The sequence below is a fragment of the Oncorhynchus mykiss genome, chromosome 1, assembly GCF_057628025.1.
Source record: "Oncorhynchus mykiss isolate SJ-2025 chromosome 1, ASM5762802v1, whole genome shotgun sequence".
NCBI lineage: Eukaryota > Metazoa > Chordata > Actinopteri > Salmoniformes > Salmonidae > Oncorhynchus > Oncorhynchus mykiss.
This window is the reverse complement of record NC_143022.1, coordinates 31,873,438-31,891,134: the sequence shown is the minus strand read 5'-3', so window position 1 is coordinate 31,891,134 and position 17,697 is coordinate 31,873,438. Positions and strand designations below refer to the sequence as shown.

Genomic DNA, 17,697 nt, shown 5'->3' with positions numbered 1-17,697 from the left:
AAAATTCACCCAACTTATTGTGGGAAGCTTGTGGAAGGCTACCCAAAACATTTGACCCAAGTTAAGCAATTTAAAGGGAATGCTACCAAATACTAATTGAGTGTATGTAAACTTCTGACCCAAGGGAATGTGATGGAAGAAATTAAAGCTGAAATAAATCATTCTCTTTACTATAATTTTGACATTTCACATTCTTAAGATAGTAGTGATCCTAACTGACCTAAGACAGGGAATTGTTACTAGGATTAAATGCCAGGAATTGTGTAAAACTGAGTTTAAATGTATTTGGCTAAGGTGTATGTAAACTTCTGACTTCAACCGTATGTATGGGGGATTGAAAATGATGCAGACAATTACATTGATTGAAATCACAATCTATCTGCAATATTGAAGCTGATAAATAAATAGGCCATACTTGGGATGATTCAACGGGCCTCCTAGTTTGGTACCCTCTGAGCCGGTTTGGGGCGTGATTGAATGCCTCCATACCATGTTATACTGAGTGACCGACTGAAAGAGAACGTACAGTTATGAATATAACTACTGTTCCCTGAAGAATAAAAACAAGTGTTTAGTGAGTCCGCGGGGTCAAAAGGTATTTCTGTCTAAAAAAAGGCCTTACTTGCCTTGAATTGGTGAGATGATTCAACGGTACAGTTACATTTGTTCCATCTGTCATGTTCTGCTCATTATTCTGTCTGGGTATGGCTGATATTTTCTAATTAACCTCAAACGTCCTCGGGACGCCTGGAACAATAGATCCAGATGACACAGAACCCTCACGGGTCCTCGTCCTAAAGGTGGATGATCTCCGGGAACTAGGGTTTTCTGGCCCAACAGGGAGCCACAAAAATCAACAACAGACCCTCCTAACAGACTCTCTCCACGGTGGTCTAACTCAGGTCCACCAGAGGAATGCATAGAGTAGGGTCTGTTCCCAATGGAGCGCCCACATCCCTTATTGAGAAGAACAGACGACAACACGCGTTTTCTCTTGATGCATAAGATCTATGTCAGCCATGCTGAACCGGTGGCATGTCTGGGCCAGCACCAAGAGGTGCAGTCACCACTAGAGACAGAACCCTCCTGGAAAGTTGATCCGCACCCACGTTGAGAGATCTGCATAGATACGTCGCCTTGAGCGACAGGAAATGTGCACCACTCCATTTGAATAGATAATGGGCCAGGTCTAGGGGAGAGAGAAACCGCGTTCCTCACAGTGCTCCCCATCCCAGTAAAGATGTGTCTGTCGTAATCACCCTGCAGGACACTACTCGGACCATGAGAACCCTTTGCAAAAGCAGTCACGGGTCTCTCCAAGGAGCCAACACCCTTATCAACGAAGTTGATACCTTGAGCAGCCGATCAGAGGTGCGAGATTCATCCAGACGAGTAGCAATCATCCAGCACTGAAAAGGATGCATCAACTGAAGTACCAGAGGCACCACAAGTATCATAGAGGCCATCAGACCCAAAAACCACAGGCAAAAATGAGTGCCCCAGCTGAAACTGTGCCAGACAGCAACCCCCTCTGTTGGGACAAAAATGCATCATTTGAATTGTGAACAACATGCCATAGGGCATGGTTGGAGATTCAAACTTGTCTGGTTATCCGTTTTGAACTCATTCTTACCACTGGCAATCCTTCTCAAGCAAGAAAGCAGTGACTACACAAGCAGAGCAAAAAGTAGTTATCTTGTAGCAAACATAAAAAACGATACCAAGACACAGAACTTGCAACTCTAGGGGGATGAGTACTTTCTCCTCAGTAACAGACACCTAAGTCTAGCCGAACCTCGTAGCCTTTGTGTGCTTGAAAAGTTTGTAAATTATGTGACATGTTCTTCATGTAGGCGAGCTGAAAAGCGAAGAACTGAGGAAATGGATGCAACCCCTGGTATTATAGAAAGGAAGGTGGGGCTTCCGAAGGCGGGCTCGGCATCCATTGACCCATAGGTGTGATTTCAGTTCATTTCAGGTGAATAGGATTGGTTGTTGACTACCCATAGTTTGTTATACCAATTGACCGACTGAAAGGGAACCGGAAATTAGTTAGTATTTTTTTATTGCTCTGCTTTGTTCAGCCACTCCTATGGGAGAAATTGGCGGGGAAATAATGGGTTTTTGGACACATGCCGAAAATAAAGTCTGAGGTTAGCATAGGCTTATATCTTATATAATCTTATATGTTTTGTTTTATGAGATAATATAGTCAGGTAACATTACCTTTATAAATCTGAAGCCTTTATGTACTTTACGTACATTATGTGCTTGTTTTGATTACATAAATTATTTTTAAAAATCACAAAAAGTGACATTAGCTGATGAATGTATAAGATCTCCTAAGCCTGTGTTTACCACAGACCTTATATTTCAAAAACCCTACTTAACAAAAACTCCATTAATTTCCCTTTTGTCTAAAATTGCTACTGTACTGGTTGCTGTTGTTACAAGAAGAGTAATTCACATACTATACTGCACAATATTGATTCCATTATTCCTGTCATACATACATTCAATAAGATGAAGGTGAAAGGTTTTTATTCAGCTCATAACAATAAAAAATGAATGAATATACATTATACTGAAATACATGTATACATATACTTATCTTAAGTGTTTTGTACTGTATGATGACTGAGCTTCATTACAATTGTATTCATTTCTACCTTGGTCACAAACAATATGGACATGAAATGTGCTCACATTGGTTTAAAAAAAGGTGATGTTTGTGTATGAAGTAAGTGCTTGTCCTGTAAAAATTTATTGAGGGTTGAGGATAATAGTAATTTGATTTTAAAAAATAACAGCGGAGAGGAAAAGCATAAGCTTTAAAGTACATTTTCAGCAATTCTACAAGTTTTGCCAAGAGACAGAGAGAGGATTTTACAATTGTATAACTACATTCATGCAATTCCTCTCATTTTGCTATATGGCGGAGAGAAAAATAAGCAGTTTTACAGCTAATTTCCTGCAATTATCCACACATTTCCAAAGGAGAGAAATATTTGATATCTGAGTGAGAGTGACTAACAAAATCAATGGGGGCCCCTGGTTGGTAATTCAACCATGATTACTACAAGTTTAGATAAATGGCTGACTTACTTACCAATAAAACAAATGTTTGCTGAGATGGGGTAATTGAGTGACTGTCAGTGACTGACATTACAAGAGAAGAACTGCTGATGTAACATTTAGAAGTTGCTACTATTCTAACTCTCAACAGTAAGTCAATAGTAAGTTAAAACCCAAACTGAATTCCCCCCCAAAAAAACATCAATATATTTGTTTTTGTTTTTGGAAATTGATCCGCTGTTGCCCAACCCTGGTATACAATGCTTTCCTCCCTGTGACATAGACTCACAGCGAATCTGTCCGTCACCTGGAAAAATCTGCAGACATGCTTTTCACGATGCCCTTGATTCCAGCTGGCTTCTTTATGGCAGACATGGACTCAGGTATCCTGTCTATTACTCCGTGAAACATAATCGGGACACTCTGGTAGTTCTCAGCAGCTGAAACCTCATAGAAGTGGCAGTCTGTTGTGAGGGCAAGCGGTCTACCCTCCTTACTGAGGACTGTCTGTCTGTGAGGAGTCCCTCTTGTTGCCCACAATCACTATGGGAACCTTCCTGCCCGGGTAGTCTTTGGTGGCCCTGTCACAGATGTTTACCAGAACAAAAACTGTCCGCCCACTGAACTCCCTTCTCATATAGAGAGGTCTCCATGGACAAATTCTGGAAAAGGTGAAAAGATATATACAGTTGATATAGGCTTGCTTGGATCAAAGAGTGATAGGTTTTGTATTGGGAAAGGACCAATCTTAGGATAAGTTAGTCAGTACATGTATGCCCTATTTCTCTGGGCCGATTGTGTCCAGTCACTGTGGCCCTGCATGGTGCAAGTAAAATGGGACTCATTCATGCCAACGACAACCAAGCGCTTCTCTGCAGTAAAACTCACTCTACTATGGGAAAATGGCAGCATCATACACTGTATCTGTGTCTACCATAAAGGCACTTATAAAGAAGCCTATGAATAACTGAACTGCTCTGTTTAAGATGCAAAATATTCTCAATGCTTGCAGTCATTTAATTTAAAACAGAAAAATAGTTGGAAATCATCATCATTAAACAGCTTAACACACTGGATGTGTTTCTCATACTGACTTGGGTATATGACCATTGCAGAACTACATGTTGTTGACATAGTGTGAACTCCATGTGTTTGCTGAAATATGCAGTTTTGTACAGCTCCATGTCTCTGCATCCACAGTACCTGGAACAATAGCTGACTACATTGAAACACTGTGTTGTCTTCCAAAGGTAGTTTTGATAGGTAATGTGATCAGAGAGAAAGGATTTCATGATCAGAGCCAGGCCTCTTGTCATTTACTACTTACGCAATAGTTGTTTGTGTGCTTGTACGTGTGTGAGTGTGTGTGCGCGTGCGTGCGTGTGTGTGGGTGTGCTCGACGGCACGTGCGTACATACTGAAAGTGCATGACTGTGTGTTTGTGTAATCTCTTCAGATCTCTGTGCAGTGCCGCCAGGCAGAGGCCTGACCCTGTGTAAAAGCCCTCATTATCACCCTGTGCAGAGAGAGATGGCTTACAGAGCTGTCACAATACAGCAGTGTAGCGCTCACTGACAGACAGCTCCAGACCAGAGGCACCCGTCTCCTGTCACCTGACTAAGAGAGAGTTTAGATTATTTCACAAGCAACAGAATAACTGAAACCTAAAGGCTAATAAGTGCTGTTTATCTTGATTGATGCTAGACAAAAGGGACTTGCCAGTGTAAAGGATGTAATGGTGCTTTCTTAGCGAGTACCGCTTCCCCCTGATTTGGCTCACACCGAGTCTTAAAACCCGGACCTCTGCTTTTAATAGCAGGCGTGACTGTCCTCCCGAAGCGTCTTACCAGTCGCGCCAGGTGAGTAGTAAGTTTCACACATCCCCATGTGCTGTCCCCATGTGCTGCACCAGCATAGCAGTGCTTCAATATTCATTTTAGTTCATCAGCATGTTTTGAGTTGAATAGCTGAAGAGAAATCATGCACTGTTATTGAAGTAAATTGAGGGGTGGGAGCAGGATTATGGTTACCAGCTCCCTCAGTGTCAGAATGACTTCCTGGCCAGCAAGGAAGACCATAGTAAGTGTGCAGCCAGTGCACTTGTGGAGAACAGGTCTGCAGGGGGCCTTAATAATCTGCTGGGAAGTTCAGAAATGGCAAAGGGATATTGGATAGCTGGGATCTTTGAACAATTACTGCATATCTTCAGGTTTTTTTCTGCAGCAAAAAGGTCCATTTAGCCTCAACAGTTGTACAGTTCACACATTCCAGACCCCCTGCTGACCATGGTAACTCCTTTATTGGGAGCTTGAAAGTCAATGTCAGTGCAGGTTGGCATACAGTGCCTTAATGTTCGACTCAGGGGATTTTGATTGCACCCTATTAGATGAGGCCTAATACACTTCTGCCTAGTTATATAATGTTATACATATTAAAGTGTTAATCAGCAGTTCTCTCATTTTTTGGAAATTATAAATGAATGATATGTAACCAATGATTCTTGAAGAATATCATTTATAAATGCCTCATGAGCTTAGGTCAACTGTCATACCCCATCAGAACCCAAAATATAAGCTTGTTTTACTCCTTTGTAAACAAAGTAAATTTGAACAAGAACTATATTGTCATGTTCTGACCATAGAGAGCCTTTATTTTCTATGGTGGAGAAGGTCAGGGCGTGACTGGGGGTTAGTCTAGTTCTGGGTTGTTTTTTCTATGTTGGGGTTTTGGTATTAATCCCAATTGGAAGCAGCTGGCTATCGCTGTCTCTAACTGGGGATCATACTTACGTAGCATTTTTTCCACCTGTGGGTTATGGGATATTGTTAATGTTTGGAGTTAGTGCACATAGCACCTCTGTAGTCACGGTTTGTTCGTTTATTGTTTTTTGTTTTGTTAAGTTGGTCCGACCATTATTATGAAAATCATGACATATATATATATATAGCCCAAAATGTTGATGTCATGGATATCATGAATTTGTACATTTTCCAGCCCCATTCCTCAGCTTGTTACCAAACAGGGGAAGGGAGCCTACTTTGTTATTGTTTATACTGCTGATTCATTCTTTGAAGTCATTAAAGTAATTTTTAAGGCCAAGTGCAGTCAAAAACATGATTTTCCTGTGCATGATATATATTGTCCACACTATGATGTTGGAATAATACTGTGAAATTGATGATAATGTCATTTTAGTGTAAGACCTGTTTGAAAATACCTTCAGCCTGTTGTGGTGGGATTAGGACTGTTGCGGTGACATATTACCGCCAAACCGTTGAGTCATGGTAATCTAATTTTATGCACTCTGGACAGTTGGTAGTATCCAACTTGCTCATGACCATCAGGTCGCTGGTAGCCTGGTACTCAGGGCTCTATTGTCCCTCTAAACACTCTGACATCAATGCAAATGCGATCAAAATTCACACAGGCGAAACCCCGAGGACAAACCATTCAGATTTTTTTTTGAGGTCACTCTCTTTTCAATGAATTTTTATTGGGAACCAAGCTTCTTCCGGTTCTGATCGCTTCCACTGGATGTCAACTGTCTTTGGAAATTGGTTGAGGTTTTTCCTTTGTGTAATGAAGAAGTACGGCCATCCAGAACAAGGTAACTTGAAGTGTACTGTTAGATAGAGGCGCGTGACCAGAAAGCTAGCTACAGTTTGTTTTCCTCCTGTAGTGAACACAGATCATCTCGTCTTCAATGTTATTGATTATTTACGTTAAAAAATACCTAAAGTTGTATTACAAACGTAGTTTGAAATGTTTTGGCAAAGTTTACAGGTAACTTTTGAGATATTTTGTAGTCACGTTGTGTAAGTTGGAACCGGTGTTTTTCTGGATCAAACACGCCAAATAAATTGACATTTTGGATATATATCGATGGAATTAATCGAACAAAAGGACCATTTGTGATGTTTATGGGACATATTGGAGTGCCAACAGAAGAAGCTCGTCAAAGGTAAGGCATGAATTATATTTTTATTTCTGCGTTTTGTCTGCTGAGTGTAGTCTGGCCCAGGAGTTGGAAGGTGAACGGAAAGGCTCTGGAGCAACGAACCGCCCTTGCTGTCTCTGCCTGGCCGGTTCCCCTCTTTCCACTGGAGGGGGTGCGTCACCTGAGTGGGTTGATTCACTGATGTGGTCATCCTGTCTGGGTCAGTTTGTTATATCTGGAGTACTTCTCCTGTCCTATTCGGTGTCCTGTGTGAATCTAAGTGTGCGTTCTCTAATTCTCTCCTTCTCTCTTTCTTTCTCTCTCTCGGAGGACCTGAGCCCTAGGACCATGCCCCAGGACTACCTGACATGATGACTCCTTGCTGTCCCCAGTCCACCTGGCCGTGCTGCTGCTCCAGTTTCAACTGACCTGAGCCCTAGGACCATGCCCCAGGAATACCTGACATGATGACTCCTTGCTGTCCCCAGTCCACCTGACCGTGCTGCTGCTCCAGTTTCAACTGTTCTGTCTTATTATTATTCGACCATGCTGGTCATTTATGACCATTTGAACATGTTGGCCATGTTCTGTTATAATCTCCACCCGGCACAGCCAGAAGAGGACTGGCCACCCCACATAGCCTAGATCCTCTCTAGGTTTCTTCCTAGGTTTTGGCCTTTCTAGGGAGTTTTTCCTAGCCACCGTGCTTCTACACCTGCATTGCTTGCTGTTTGGGGTTTTAGGCTGGGTTTCTGTACAGCACTTTGAGATATCAGCTGATGTACGAAGGGCTATATAAATACATTTTATTTTATTTTATTTGAGTTTGTGGGTGAGTCCCAGAAAGAGGGCCAATTATCTACAAATTCTATCTTTTGGGAGGGGCAGAAAACAGTTTTCAACCAGCGATTGAGCTGTGAGACTCTGCTGTAGAGCTCATCACTCCCCCTAACTGGGAGGGGGCCAGAGACAATTACTCGATGCCAACACATCTTTCTAGCTGATTTGCACACTGAAGCTATGTTGCGCTTGGTGAACTCTGACTGTTTCATCCTAACATCGTTGGTGCCGACATGGATAACAATATCCCTATACTCTCTACACTCGCCAGTTTTAGCTTTAGCCAGCACCATCTTCAGATTAGCCTTAACGTCAGTAGCTCTGCCCCCTGGTAAACAGTGTATGATCGCTGGATGATTCATTTTAAGTCTAATACTGCAGGTAATGGAGTCACCAATGACTAGGGTTATCAATTTGTCAGAGCTAATGGTGGGAGGTTTCGGCATCTCAGACACCGTAACGGGAGGAGTAGAGACCAGAGAAGGCTCGGCCTCTGACTCCGACTCGCTGCTTAAAATGGGGAGAACCGGTTGAAAGTTTCTGTCGGCTGAATGAGCGACACCGGTTGAGCATTCCTACAGCATTTCCCTCAAGAAGCCATGAGAAAGTTGTCCGGCTGCGGGGACTGTGCCATGGGATTTATACTACTATCTGTGCTTACTGGTGGCACAGACGCTGTTTTATCCTTTCCTACACTGAAATTACCCTTGCCTAATGATTGCGTCTGGAGCTGGGCTTGCAGTACAGCTATCCTCGCCGTAAGGCGATCGTTCTATATATATATATTATATTATAGTACAGCGACTGTAATTAGAAGGCATCATGTTAATGTTACCACTTTGCTTTGGCTGGTGGAGGTCCTTATGAACCACGTCCAGATAAAGTGTCAGGAGTGAAAAAGTTGAATGAAAACAAAACGCTCAGCAGCACATAAACAAGTCTGCATGTTGTGACCGGAAATTACTGCATGTGAGTGAATCCATTAGTGTCATTCCATTTCTCCTTGCCATCATACAGCTCATGATTCCCAGAACAAACAGCAAACAGGTCTAGCTGGAATAGCCCCACACAGAGGACAAATCCTGCTAGCTTTTCTGGGAAAAAAATGTGATATTCTAATTAGCTGTAGGCCCAGATGACATATGGGTTGTTCCACTTCAAAAAGCAAAAGAAATAGGATTTCGACATCAACCATCTCAGATTGTTCTGAAGTCATTTCTGTAGTTACCCACTGGGACCACACTGGTTGAATCAACGTTGCTTCCACGTCATTTCAATGAAATTACATTGAATAAACGTGGAATAGATATTGAATTGACTTCTGTGCCCAGCGGGTAGTAACAGATACAATTAGCATTCCTGAAATATTATTTTGTTGTAATCTAATTTGACCTATGAGAAATTAAGCTAATTGATTGCACCTAAATTGGCCATGTTAATTTAGAGTACTCAGATAATATTCAATAAATATAGTATCCAACAACTGATTTGGACCATACTTCTTCCTACTGTTGGATTCGACATTTTGAACATTGAGATATTAAATAAATGATAGAGAAGGAGCATAGAATATTAGGAGTGAAAGAGACTGGGTTTCATGTCAGAAGTGAATGGTTCTCTGTAGAAAGACAGGAAGTAGAAAGTGGTTAGAGCGTCAGACTAGTAACCAAAAGGTTGCAAGATCGAATCCCTGAGCTGACAAGGTACAAATCTGTCATTCTTCCCCTGAACAAGGCAGTTAACCCACTGTTCCTAGGCTGTCATTGAAAATAAGAATTTGTTCTTAACTGGCTTGCCTAGTTAAATAAAGGTAAAATTGTGTTCACAACCAGACATGTTAACAGCAACAGGAACACCAATAAAACAATGGTCTGGAGGTAGAGGCATTATTAGAAGCATGTCAGTTACCCAGTAAATTAGCAGTGGTGAAATGTGAACCTCATACTAGTCGTACAGATAAAAAGTGATTGTTAAGCAGACAAAATGGCTAAGGTGGCTGCCTTGATGAGAGAAAGTGGTAGAGAACCACATGTAAATATTGCAGATTCCTTACGATGAGAAATTGGCAAAATTAGCCACAGGAAAACATATTTTGGGTTGAAGATTCTAGGTGAAATGCCAGGGGAATGGATTCTAAAGGTAACACATTTAAATTATATGGTCAAACACTCCTTCCTTTCTTTTTTTAAAATCATGAGACATTTTATGTGGTTTTATTTTGAAATAAATTTAAGTTTGATGTCGTCTTATTCTGGAATAGGATTCTAGAATGGACGAAAGGGTGGAGGGGTCACGAGGAATTAGTATAGGGGTTACCAAACCTAAAATGAACTTTACATTTTTTTATGTGGTGTGGTGGTTATGGAGAATCATGGGAAAAGGAGACCAGTGAATCGTTAGACTCAGTGGAGAGACACTGTCGCAGTGTTTATTGGATGGGATGGGCTCTTTTCAATTCAGTTAAATTGCGTATGCAGGAGGATGGAAATGTTTTGAAGAGGTATTTAAATGGTTTCCGAAGGACATGGGGAAAAAAGGAGAGGAAATATTTTAATGATGTCGAAAGTCCTGTATACTAAAAAATCCTAATGAGGAATGATCAGCCTCATTAGAAATTAATGGAACAGGGTGATTTCATTATAAAATTCATGAGAAACACCATTCTCTATCCAAATTGTACCATTACTTTAGGAGATTATTATTATTTCCATAGGGAGTTGTAATTCTAAATTGATTAGTTATTCAAATTTGTTTATTTTTGATTTAACATGGGGGTTTTTAATCACATGTTTGAAAGTGGAAAATTAACAGTTCCCAGAGGTCCTGGTCTTTGGGGTACTTATACAGTGGTACTGTATTCAGTCTATATATAGAAAGGAAAATATATGTTAATAAGGGATGACAGTTACTTCAAATGGATTGTGATATATGTATTGCTGATTTCATGTTGTGTTTTTGTTTTCATACAAATTCCACCAGGTTGGGATCCTGGAGTGGGAATTCTGTGAGAGGTTAGCGTGCTAACTTCATAATCTGGTTACTCTTCCAAGAAGTCGCCAGTAGAATAAGGGAGTATGGACTAATTTAGATAATGGTTTTAGCAGTAACGGTATGTTGTGCTTTTTGACATTTGTTTTAGAGATGTTATTAAGAAAAGGTTAATGTCATAGTTCGTCAAATAGACAATGTTTGTCTGGTTTCCAGAAACAAAAATGTAATGTTGTATAATCTGTGCTTTTTTGAGGTTATGATTGAAGGTAATGTCAGATCGTGTATTAATGCATGGTAGGTATAATTTGACCATAGACAGTGTATGTAAACCTCAAAGCCCTCCCTACCCGGTTGAAGAAAGAGCGACAAAGGTGTGCAATGAGAGACAGCAACTTTTACCACTCCTATCTGAGTCGGAGCCATAAACCGAAGCCGGGGTGCTGAGAGCAAGTGTGGAGTGAGCGTGGAGAGACAACAAGCTCAGGTGAGAGACTCGTGTACGTGGGAGGAATGGAAATATCTACTTGGATATTAAAATCGGGACATTATTAAGGGCCATGAAATGTGACAGGCAAAAGTTACATGTGCCATTGGGAAAATGAACTGTAAACGATATCTGAAGAAGACACACTAGAATGATAAGTACTGGGTGAAGGAAAGGAGGGGGGGGGGGTATACTCCCTGCTAACTATTTAGAATGCATTGAGATACTGATCTTTCTTTACCAGGCCACTCATGACAGGAAAACAGGGACAAAGGGGGGCTGTAATGAGAAGAGTTATGACCGGCAATAAAAAGTTGTTTATAAATGTATGTTCTAACAGGGATGATGTGTGCTATGTTGATAAACTGGAATTTGAGCCCTAGACTCAAAGTAAGCACTGAGGTCAGTCTTTCTACATTTGGGTTGGATCATTTATAAAATGTTTTAGCTGTGATTGGGATACAGCGAGAGAGAATTGCTAAAGCACGATGAGGGGTGACTGGAACCTAACACTACCAATGAGTAACAGATGAGGAATCGCCCAAAAATTGTCAAAAGCCACCCACGCCACAGCTTCACACTACTTGTCAAACATAAAAAAACTGATACTGTATACTGGTGGTTGGGGTGGGATTGGATTGGCATGAGTTGTAGGGGGTTCGTGGCTGGCTTTTGACAATGTTTTTTATTCCTCATGTCTTACATATTGGTAGAAATGATTTTGGTCCACATCAGATGTTGGGTACTATATTTAATGAATATTATCTGAATCCTATGAATTAAAATGGCCAATTTGGGTGCAATCAAATAGGTTACATAGTTAAATTTCTACAAAATAATGTTTCAGGAATGACAATCTTACCTTTCTCTAACTACAGAAACAATTTCATAACAATCTGGGGTGGTGGTGTCATGGCTTGCTGAAATGACATGGATCGACTCACATGTCTCAAATGCGTAATAGCAAGTTATTTTGAGGAAGTCATTGTAGACAATTACCTAGCAGACTATGAGACTATGAGGAAGCCAGCGGGGGAAACACACCGTCACCTCTGCTCCTACCACACCCCCTAGTGGACATCCGGTGTCTCCTTGACCTGCAGCACTCCATCACTCTCCTTTGTGGTCAAATAGCCCTTACACCGCCTGGAGGTGTGTTGTGTCATCGTCCTGTTGAAAAACGAATGATAGTCCCACTAAGCACAAAGCAGATAGGATGGTGAATCGCTACAGAGTGCTGTGGTAGCCATGCTGGTTAAGTGTGTCTTGAAATGTAAATAAATCACAGATAGTGTCACCAGCAAAGCACACACACACCATCACACATCCTCCTCCATGCTTCTCGGTGGGAACCACACATGTGGAGATCATCCGTTCACCTACTCTGTGTCTCACAAAGACATGGTGGTTCGAACCAAAAATCTCCAATTTAAACTCATCAGCCCAAAGGACAGATTACCTCCAGTCCATTCCCTTCCTCCATTGCCCATGTTTCTTGGCCCAAGCAAGTCTATTTTTCTTATTGGTGTCCTTTAGTAGTGGTTTCTTTGTAGCAATTCGACCATGAAAGCCTTATTGACGCAGTCTCCTCTGGACAGTTGATGTTGAGATGTGTCTGTTAATTAAACTCTATTTGGGCTGCAATCTGAGGTGCAGTTAAATCTAATGAACTTATCCTCTGCAGCAGCGGTAACTCTGGGTCTTCCTTTCCTGTGGCGGTCCTCATGAGAGAGAGTTTCATCATAGCGCTTGATGGTTTTTGCGACTGCACTTGAAGAAACTTTCAAAGTTCTTGAAATTTTCCGCATTGACTGACCTTCATGTCTTAAAGTAATGATAGACTTTTGTTTCTCTTTGCTTATTTGAGTTGTTCTTGCCATAATCTAAAATTAACTCGGTATACCACCCCTACCTTGCCACAACACAACTTATTTTCTCTAACGTATTAAGAAGGAAAGAAATTCCACAAATTAACTTTTAACAAGGCACACCTGTTAATTGAAATGCATTCCAGATGACTACCTCACAAAGCTGGTTGAGAAAATGCCAAGAGTGTGCAAAGCTGTCATCAAGGCAAAGGGTGGCTACTTTGAATAGTCTCAAATATAAAATATATTTTCTTTTGTTTAACAAATTTTTGGTTACTACATGATTCCATATGTGTTATTTCACAGTTTGATGTCTTCATTATTATTGTACAATGTAGAAAATAGTTTTAAAAAATGTACAAAAACCCTTGAATGAGTTGGTGTGTCCCAACTTTGAACTGGTTGGCACTGTATAGAATGTGTGTGTCTTTGTGATATGGCAAGCATTATAAGACTAGGGGCAAGAATGCCTCCTATTCTGTTGTCAAATACCCAATAGAAGACATAAAAGCATGTCTGAAATAATGTGACAGTGCTCATTAACTTTGCCAATAACATAGCTGAATCATTAAGAACAGACAGATCAATGAAGCCTTGACACGCCTTGATCCTGTCCACATTGAGCTCTGTGTCTTTACCACTGTCATTAGAGGGATTAATAAATTAGATTTGAGAAAAAATCTGACTCTGGGGATCCATCTTTCCTTCTTACTACCTACCATGGGAAAATGTTGAACAAAGACTGTCTTGAAGAAATAACCCACATTTTTCACGATGAGGGACATGCATGAAATGAAATATGACACTTTCATTACTGTTTCTTAATAGCATGTGTCTATGTTTACATATCCTCACTTCACATTAAATCCTTACTTGCCTTGAACTATTTGTTCCATCTTCCATGTTCTGCTCATTATTCTGTCTGGGGTAGACTGGAATTTTCTCATCAGCAGGGTCAAATATTCCTACATGTCCTTATATTCAGAGGATGTTGTTTCTTGACAAGTGTTGACTGGTGATTTAGATTGTAGCTAAAGCTGCTACTGTATTGGTTGCTGTAGTTCCTTGAAGAGTAATTTACAAACTATACTGCACAGTCAATATTTATTCCAGTATTCCCATACATGAATTCCATAAGATGTCAATAAGATGAAGGTATAGGGGTTTTATTCAGCTCATAGCAATAAAACATGTTTTTATTTATTTCATTATAGGAATATAAACATAAATGTATACATATCTCAAGTGTTTATCACTTGAGCTACATCACAATATTGTGTTAATTTCCAGGAGTCTAGTCACTCATCTTGGTGACAAACAATATTGATATGAAAAGTGCTCACTTTGGTTTTAAAAAGTTTTACTTTCACTTCACTACATTCCTAAAGAAAATAATGTAATTTTTACTCCACACATTTTCCCTGACACACAAAATTACTCATTACATTTTGAATGCTTATCAGGACAGGAGAATGGCCCAATTCACACACTTATCAAGAGAATATCCCTGGTCATCCCTACTGCCTCTGATCTGGCGGACTCCCTAAACACAAATGCTTCATTTGTAAATGATGTCTGAGTGTTGGAGTGTGCCCCTGGCTATCCACAGAAAAAATATATAAATATTGTGCCATCTGGTTTGCTAAATATAAGGAATGTAAATTAATACATAAGGAATGTACATTTACTTTTGATACTTAAGTATATTTAAAAATAAATACTTTTATTTATAAATACCAGTATTTTACTGGGTTACTTTCACTTTTACTTCAGTCATTTTCTATTAAGGTATCTTCACTTTTACTCAAGTATGACAATTGGGCACTTTTTCCATCACTGCCATTTCCAGACCTACAATGCCATCTGCCCCTGTTTCTGCCCTTCATTGTCATGTCTTAGCCATAAGGCAGTCTCTGGATCCCTTTGTCACATACCAAGTCATGTCCTGATGCCAGAGCACAGACATCATACAACAACTCATGTCAGACCTATGCATACATTGATTACAGTATACAATGTCTTCCTCCCTGTGCCATAGTCTCACAGCGAATCTGTTCGTCTCCTGGCAAAAACTGCAGACATGCTTTTCACAATGCCCTTAATTCCAGCTGGCTTCTTTATGGCAGACTTGGACTCCCATATCCTGTCTATTAGTCCGTAAAACACCATGAGGACACTGTGGTAGTTCTCAGCATCTGAAACCTCATAGAACTGGCAGTCTATTGTCAGGGTTAGCATTCTGCCCTCCTCACTGAGGACTGTTCGCATGTGATTCAGGTCCCTCTTGTTGTCTACGATCACCATGGGCACTTTGACCATGCCCTGGAAGTCCTTAATGGACTTCATCAGCTTGGTGACAGAGTTGAAGCTGGCCCTGTCACAGATCCTGTAGACCAGGACAAAACCGTTCGCGACTCCTGTGGCGGGCCGGGCGCAGTGCGCGCTACCCAAGGTCGCCAGGTGCACGTGTGTTTCCTCTGACACATTGGTGTGGCTGGCTTCTGAGTTGGATGCACGCTGTTTTAAGAAGGGTTGTGTTTCGGAGGACGAATGGCTTTCAACCTTCGTTTCTCCCGAGCCCGTACAGGAGTTGTAGCGATGAGACACGATAGTAATTACTAACAATTGGATACCACGAAATTGGGGAGAAAAGGGGGTAAAGTTTAAAAGAACAAAAAAAAAGATAAAAGATATACCATTTTTATAGGCTTACTTGGATTTCTCTGGGCTGATTGTGTCCAGTCATTGTGGTCGCGCATGGTGCTAGTAAAAGTGGACTCATTCATGCCAAAGACAACCAGGCGCTTCTCTGCAGTAATACTCATAAAGGCACTTATAAAGAAGCCTATGATTAACTGAAGTGCTCTGTATAAGATGCCAAATATACTGAATTCTTGCAGTCATTTCAAAGGACTGAATACAGTTTCAGACATCATGATGATGGCATATTATAACAGCAGGTTGGCATGAGGCAGAACTGAGCGATTTTCCCTTAGATATGTCAACTGAAAAGTCAAATTTGTCTCTATTGTAAAAATGCATGAAAATACGTTAGCTTTTTGACCTTCATTTAAGGTTAGGGTTAGGCATTAAGGTTAATAGTGTGGTTAAGGTTAGGGTTCAATTCAGATTTTATGACTTTGTGGCAGTGCCTGCTTTGACCACTCTGCAGAGCTGCCTCTATAGCAAGATTCATGATGAAAAACACTAACCTGCATTATAACAGATTGAATGTTAACATTTCGTAATACCTGACAACATGGTGAATCCCAGATGTTCAAAGTTATGTCCCTTCCATCATTGACAACATTGTGGCTGTAGATTGATTCTGAAAGCAATTGCCAGACAAATATGAATTTAGTTCTACTGTATAGGCCTACAATAGTAAAATGTTAGCTTGATATTACAAAATCTTGTGATGACAGACAAACAAAACTTACCAATGTCCCCATATTCTCCAATGAATCTTCTACTTAAAACGCGGACTGTCAGCGCTGTGAAAAAATCATCATCATCATCCTACTAAGTATGTTGAGGAAAGGAATGGATCCAGTTAGAAATGGCAGAATGGTCCACTGACCATTGCACTGTGGACTTGAATACATTGCACAAACGATAAATAATGACAGATTTGGTCTCACCAGATTTCCCAACCCAACAAGAACTACTACATTTAGCATCCATTTTTAAAACGTTGAGGCCTGTCATTATTCTTTCTGCTGTTTATTGGCCCGACTGGCTCAAGACCATCTGAGATGTTGAGTAGCAGAGACGAGTTTTATGCCACAAGGAGTGGTGCGCACAATTGTTGAGGGGGCGTGGAAATATACTATACAATTCCATTCTGGATTTTATTTAGCATAGACTAAAGACTGAAGGAAACTATTGTCTTAGCGTAAAGAATATCTAAACCTAACCCGACTTTTGAATAACCAACACGTTTGCAGCACACGTATTTACAAAATATACCTCACATTATTTTTAAAGTTTGTGGACATAATCATTGTATCTTCCAAATGGCATTTACGCATACGCATGAGGATGTGTGTTGAGGATTTGCTTACAGTATTGGGGAAACTGTTGTTGTGCTTTACTATTGAGTAGTGCAAGATAAGGCCTGATTACTTTGCTACCGAAGATAATAATTCCTTTTTTAAGGACAACGTAAAAACGTGTTTGCATGCAAAGGGGGAGTGGAAACTAATATTTTGCAAGTGTGCGTAACTTGTACAGTAGGCCTACAAGATTGCATTTTATGTATACTGTACACTTACTATCTGAATATGATTATCTAAATGTAAATAATTGTGAAACGATTTTTTTGCAACAACACAATTAAACTTTTGAGTCGTTTGTAAAAGCTGCAGTACTATGTAACAAAGCGTGTGCTGTGATATTACAACCAACCACTAGATGGAAGCAGAACATTTGATAATTTTGGCATCAACAGGTGTGACTGTAGCCCACTAGATTTTGCCGCGACCTAACGAATGTTCTGGGAA

The 17,697-nt window shown here is 40.5% G+C and overlaps 1 non-coding gene across 1 annotated transcript; it reads right to left on the bottom strand.

Annotated features, from left to right (window-relative positions):
* Positions 1-12,360: 12,360 nt before the first annotated feature.
* LOC110532168 (uncharacterized) lies at positions 12,361-16,968 on the bottom strand. The gene is made up of 3 exons (XR_016493171.1): positions 16,636-16,968; positions 16,447-16,523; positions 12,361-12,497 (listed from the first exon to the last, which is right to left on the bottom strand). It is a non-coding gene; the product is annotated as an uncharacterized LOC110532168 (transcript).
* Positions 16,969-17,697: the final 729 nt, after the last annotated feature.